This window comes from Chrysochloris asiatica, unplaced genomic scaffold, assembly GCF_000296735.1.
Source record: "Chrysochloris asiatica unplaced genomic scaffold, ChrAsi1.0 scaffold00091, whole genome shotgun sequence".
NCBI classification, from domain to species: domain Eukaryota; kingdom Metazoa; phylum Chordata; class Mammalia; order Afrosoricida; family Chrysochloridae; genus Chrysochloris; species Chrysochloris asiatica.
In genome coordinates this window covers 11,549,994-11,556,890 of record NW_006408609.1, presented here as the reverse complement: position 1 = coordinate 11,556,890, position 6,897 = coordinate 11,549,994, and positions in this window count along the sequence as shown.

The window sequence follows — 6,897 nt, the reverse complement described above, 5'->3', positions numbered from 1 at the left end:
AGGTTGTTAATGAGTCTTCCTCCAATCCTGATGCCACGTTTTTCTTCATAGAACCCAGCTTCTCGTATTATTTGCTCAGCATACAGGTTGAATTTAAAATAATAGTGCCATAGATTTCAGAATCTCAACAGCATGCAAACCACCACAATACAACAAACTGATAGATGCGTTTGTATGGCAAGATTGGGAGGTTCAAACCCAGAAGCTGCTACATTGGAGAAAGATGAAATTGTGAGTTCGATAATTATTTTTCATCTCCAAAGCCCTATATTTAAGATTGCCTCCAACTGCTCCTGATAAACTCTATACAGGATCACTAGGTATTGGAATGGATTTGATGAAACTTAACAGCAACAACAAAATGAATCGTTATCAACTCAATGCAGTGGTTATGGAAATGGTCAAATACCCATTTATAATTAATGAAAGAAGGATTTTGAAACTTCTCATGATGATTGTACTTTTGTCTGTTTTTCCTGTAAATTTTTCTCTTACTTCATGTTGTTTAATATTTTTCCCGAAAATTTTTATCAGTGTAAGTGTTTTGTTTTACTTTTGATCATTAACAAATAACTTCATTAACAGTAGTGATGCTTTCTGCATGAAATTCTTCTTAGTTAATGTAACTATACCAGCTTTATTTTTATCAGTGGTTTATTTTCTACAATTTTGTATACCTGTATATAAGCTCATATTTCTTTTGAGATGAATTGACCCAATGATTGCTTCAAAAGGCTCAAATACAGCAACAGTTATGAAACCCTATACAGGGTCGCCATGGTTTGGAACCAACACAACAGAACTTAACAACAATAACAACAACCAATTTCTTCTGTCAGAAATTTACCAAGCGATCAAGATTTATTGATAATTACTGGTGAATGGAATGCAAAGACTGGAAAAAAAGAAAAGGATTTGTTGTTGTTGTTATATGCCGTGGAGTTGGTTCCGACTTATAGCAACCCTGTACAGGGTTTCCGAGGCTGGAAATCTTTATGGGAGCAGAAAGCCTCATCTTTCTCCCGCGGAGCAGCTGGTAGTTTCCAACCGCTGACCTTGCAGTTCGCAGCCGGATTCGTAACCACTACGCTACCAGAGCTCCTTTTAAACAACATAAAAGATAGCTACATATGGAACTAACAAGATGTAATACACAGAAATTTAATTGTCTATATCTTTGAAATGAGACATTGAGAAAACTCCATATTATCAGCTAAAGCAGGAAAGACTTTGTCTTTCATAGCTGGCAATGTTTTCTTCTACGAGTTGGAAGGAACTTGGTGGCATGCACCAAATACAATGACAACAAAAAAAGCAACAGTAACAAAAACAATTGTTGAGTGCACACTATTTGCACCACATAAAGTTTTAAGGAATTAGTAAAACTATTTCGTTTTAAAATCAGCTTCTTTATATTCTTAGTCTGGGCATCCATAATTTTTCCTTGTTTCCTGTTATCGTTAGGTTCCATTGATATGGTACCAACTCATTGTGACCTTGCACACAACAGAAAATACACTGCCTGGTTTTGTGCACTCCTCATAATTGTTATAATTCTTGAACCCATTGCTGCTGCCACTGTGCCAATTCATCTTGTTAGGGATCATCTGTGTTCTTCTGATCCTCCTCTTCACAAAGCATGATGTTCTCCTGCAGAGGTTGGTTACACCTAAACTATATCTGAAGCATGGGAGCTAAGTCTAGTTAGCTTGGCTTCAAAGGGGAATTATAGCTGTACTTATTTCAACACAGATTTGTTTGTTCTTATGACAGTCCATGGTATTTTTATATTCTATTCTTTTCTAGCACTTAAGTCCAATGCATCAATTCTTCTATGATCTTCCTTATTTACTGTCCAACTTTCACATTGCATGAAATAACAATATATTGCATTAGGTAAATCTGCTACATAAGACTTTTTTAAGGTGTTGAAGAGCAAAGATATCAGCTTGAAGACTAAGGTGCACCTGACCCAAGCCATGGGATTTTTAATAACCTCACATGCGTGTGAAATAAGGAAGAACACAGTAGAATTGATGCAGTTGAGTTATGGTGTTGGAGGAGAATATTAGATGTACCATGGGCTGTCAAAAGAACAAACAGACCTGAATTGGAAGTACAGCCAGAGCTTGGAAGCAGGGATGGCCAGACATTGTCTCTCATACTTTGGACATATTATCAAGAGGGACCAGTCCCTTGAAAAGGATATCATGTTCGATAAAGTAGAAGGTAGGAGAAAAAGAGAATAACCCCCAACAAGATGGATTGCCATAGTAGCAGCAGCAATGGGTTCAGCCGCAGCAATGATTGTGAGGTTGCCACAGGACTAGGCAGTGTTTTGTTCTGTTGTGCATAGTGTCACTATGAGTCAGTAGCAACTCGATGGCACCTAAAATAACAACAACTCTCACATGCATATGACACTACTGAAAACACCATGGCTTGACTCAGGCACACCTTAATCCTCAAATTGATATCTTTGATCTTGAACACTTTTAAGAAGACTTGTGCTTCAGATTTGCCTAATGTGATGAATCATTTGATTTCTTAACTGCTGCTTCCATGAGTGTTAATAGTTGTTCCAAGCAAAATGAAGTTTTTGGCATCTTCAATCATTTCTACCTTTATTGTGATGTTATTTGTTGCTCCAATGGTAAGGATTTTGTTTTGTTTACATTGAGGTGCAACCCATATTGAAGCCTGTGGTGCTTGATTTTCATTAGTAAGTATTTTAAGTCCTGTTTGCTTTCAGTAAGCAAGAGTGTATCATGTGCATATCATAGGTTGTTAATAAGTCTTTCATACTCTGATCCTGATACCACATTCTTCTCCATATACTCCAGCTTCATTAATTATTTTCTCAGTATACTGATTGAATAATTATGGTGAAATAATACAACCCTAGCACATACCTGTCTTGATTTTAAAACATTCAGTGTCCCTTTCTGTTTGAATGACTGTCTCTTGGTCTATGTACAGGTTCCACATGAGCATAAACAAGTGTTTCAGAATATTCATTCTCCACAATGCTGTACATAGCTTGTTATGATCCACAAAGTAAAAATTCTTTGCATAGTCAGTAAAGTACAGATAAACATCCACTTTCAGCCAAGATCCATCTGATATCAATAATGATATCCCTCATTCCACATGCTCATCTGAATCTGGATTGAATGTTGGCAGTTCCCTGTCAATGTACTGTTGCTGTCATTTTTAATTATCGTTAGCAAAATTTTACTTGCATGCAATAGTAATGATATTGACTGATGATTTCCACACTTGATTTGAAATCATATGCAAGATCAGGTTAAAGTTGAAAAAAGTTGAAAGAAGCCCACAAAAGCCAAATTTCTTTTAATTTTCTTTAATTTCAGCCTAAACTTGGATATGTTTTCCATATTGGAATGAGCTCAAATATGGATGTCTTCCAATCAGTTGGCCAGAAATCTGTCTTCCAAATTTCTTGGCATAGAAGAATGAGTGCCTCCAGTGCTGTTTCAGCTTGTTGAAATATTTCAATTTGTATTTCATCAATTACCAGAGCCTTGTTATTTGCCAATGCCTTCAGTGCACATTAGAATTCTTCCTTTAGAACCATTGGTTCTTGATCATTGGTTAGCTCTTGAAATGGTTGAATATCATCCATTTCTTTTTGGTTCAGTGATTCTGACTATTCCTTTCATTTTCTTTTTATGCTTTTTGTATCATTCAATATTTTGCCCATAGAATCCCTCAGTACTACAAGTTGAGGCTTGAATTTTTTTATTCACTTCTTTCAGCTTGAGAAATTCTGAGTGTGTTCTTCCCTTTTAGTTTTCTAACTTCAATTATGTACATGTTTAATTATGATACTTGACTTAGTTTTTCACCCTTTGAAATTTTATGTTCTGCTCATTTAATTCCTCATTTCTTCCATTTGCTTTAGCATCTCTACACAGAACAATTTTCAGTCTCTTCTGAGGTTCTTTTTGGTTGATTCCTGTTTTTAATCTTTTTAATGACCCTTTGCTTTCTTCCTCTATGATATTCTTGGTGTAATCCCCACAACACTTCTGATATTTGGTCATTAGTGTTTAGCACATCAAATTTGTTCTTGAGATGATTTCTAAATTCAGGGGGGATATGTTCTTGTGAACCTGTTTTAATTTTCTTTAGCTTCAGCCTGAACTTGCATATGAACAATTGGTGGCCTGTTCCACAGTCTGCCCCTGGCCTTGCTTTCACTGATGATATGGAACTTTTCCAATGTCTTTTTCTACAGATGTAGTCAATTAGATTTCTGTGTATTCCATCTGGTGAGGTCAATGTGTATAGTCATGTGGTATGTTGTTTAAAAAAGATATTTGCAATGAATAAATCATTGTTCTTGCAAAATACTATCATGTGATCACCAGCATTGTTTCTATCACAGTCATTAGTAGTTTTCCAACTACTAATCCTTCCTTTTTGGTTCCCACCTTTGCATTCCTCTAACCAGTAATTAACACTACATGTTGATTTCATATTTGATCAATTTCTGACTGAAGAAGTTGGTAGAATTCTTTAATTTAATCATTACTGACTTTAGTGGTTGGTGCATAAATTTGAATAAAAGTGGTATTAACTGGTCTCCCTTATAGTCATATAGATATTACCCTAACACAGACAGCATTTAATTTAATGATAAATATTGAAATATTCACTTTGATAATGAATGTGATGCCATTCCTCATTGATTTGCCATTCTAGACATAGTAATCTATTAGATTGTCAGATTTAAAATGGCCAGTACCAGTTCATTTCAGCTGACTAATGCCTAGGGTTTCGATCTTTATGAGTTGTATTTCATTTTTGACAAAATTCAAATTACCTAGGTTTGTATTTTGTACATTCCATATTTCAATTATTAATGGATGTTTGTAACTGTTTCTCTTCATTTTGAGCTGTGCCTCTTCAGCAAATGAAGGTCCTGGTTTATGAGTTCCATGTAATTTTGGCAATTTCCAAATTTCCTAGATTCATACTTCGTATATTTCATGGTCTGATTATTAATGGGTGTTTACAGCTGTTTCTCTTTGATTTGAGTTATGCCCCATCAGCAAATGAAGGTCCTAAGGGCTTTCCACTATCCACATCATTACCATGAGCTCTGCTTTGAGGATGCAGCTCTTCCCCAGTCACATTTTGAGTGGCTACCAATCTGAGGAATTCATCACCACAGTTTGACAAATTGATACATGAGAGATGGAATTATAAAGGTAGTGTGTGCTATTTCAAGAAAAAGAAAAATAATAGCAAAAATTTAAAGATTTTTATATCCCCATGAAGACTAACTTAATTATAGTATGATATTCACATACATTTTAGAAATTTAGCAATCCACTAAGACATAGTTAATATAAGTTGTGCTAAGAATGTATCTTTGCATGTAAAATTGTGCTGATAAATCATTTTATTAGAAAATAATTTTAGATTTTGAAAACTAGTCAGAACTCAGATGAAGTGCTCAAATCATAAAGGTTGTACATGCTATTTCAAGAAAAGAAAAGTAATAGCAAAATTATATTTTTATATCCACATGAAGAATGATGTAACTATAGTATGATATTCAAGTACAATTTAGACATCTAACTATCAATTGTTTTCAAATTTTTCTCTAAAATAATAGTCTATGTTTTTAAGCTAATAGCTTGTCTTGCATGTAGCAATAAAATTTTGACTTTAAGCTGTTACATTAGTTGTTTTACTGGCACATAAATTCTAAAATTTAGTTTTAGTGAAATTCTTCTAATTTCAAACACAGGTAAATCCAATATTTCTTTTTTTAATGAGAGTCATTGAATGGATAGATTATTCTTACAAATAATGCATATGAGATCCATGTTCAAATATTTTCCAAATGTAAAATTTTTAGACAAAGAAGTGCTGTCATGTTTCCAGTCCATTTGTATATCTTACCATTTATAATTCAATGAAAACACATACAAAATGTTAAGTACTTGTCATAAGAAATTTAAACTACAACAAATACTTTCTATGACTAAAGACAATACTCAATTTGAGTTTATTATGGGATTGTTATGTTTATGAGTCTCAAACAGAAGAAAAATAATGCATGTGAAAATGCTACAAAATATAAGATGCTCTTAATAAAATTATCATCATTACCAGTAATAAATAGTTGTTTTAGCATTTTTATTCCATCTTAGAAAAAGTGATGTGTCCTTTAATGTTATCACACAGAAACATGATCGTAATATCTAAGATTTGTTTGAGATAGTCAAGAATTGGGTTTTAAAAAATAGTAAATAGTTGTGACTTCATTTAAAGTAATATTTAAATGAACATTTTAAAAAATGGTTTAAGAACATAAAATAATCGGAAAAAGAAATGATCAGAACAGTCTCTCAAGTCATTTTACGTAAATGAATCTACAAAATCTTACTACATAATTATGAATTTATGTTTAAAATTAAATTGTCTGCATAATCTTAGGCAGGTAACCAAGGTTACTATCAACAGTGACATGTCAGGTTGATAATATGTATCCTTGATATGATATGATGAGATAGACACTTTATGGTCTTCTCAAAAACTCAATCTAATCATTAGAAAGACATTAGATAAATCCCAATTTATAGTCATTCTACAAAGTACCTGACTAGTACTCTAAAGTATCAAAGTCATCCAAAAAATATATTAAAAGTCTGAGAACTCCCACAACAAAGAGTAGTCTAAGAAGACATGACTAACTGCAATGTGATCTTCTGAACGGGATCCTGACAATGTATGAAGAGAGCAGGTTAAAATTAAAGAATGTTACTGTAAGGAGCTCTGGTAGCATAGTGGTTATGAATTGGGCTGCGAACCTTAAGGTCAGCGGTTCGAAACTACCAGCCGCTCCGCGGGAGAAAGATG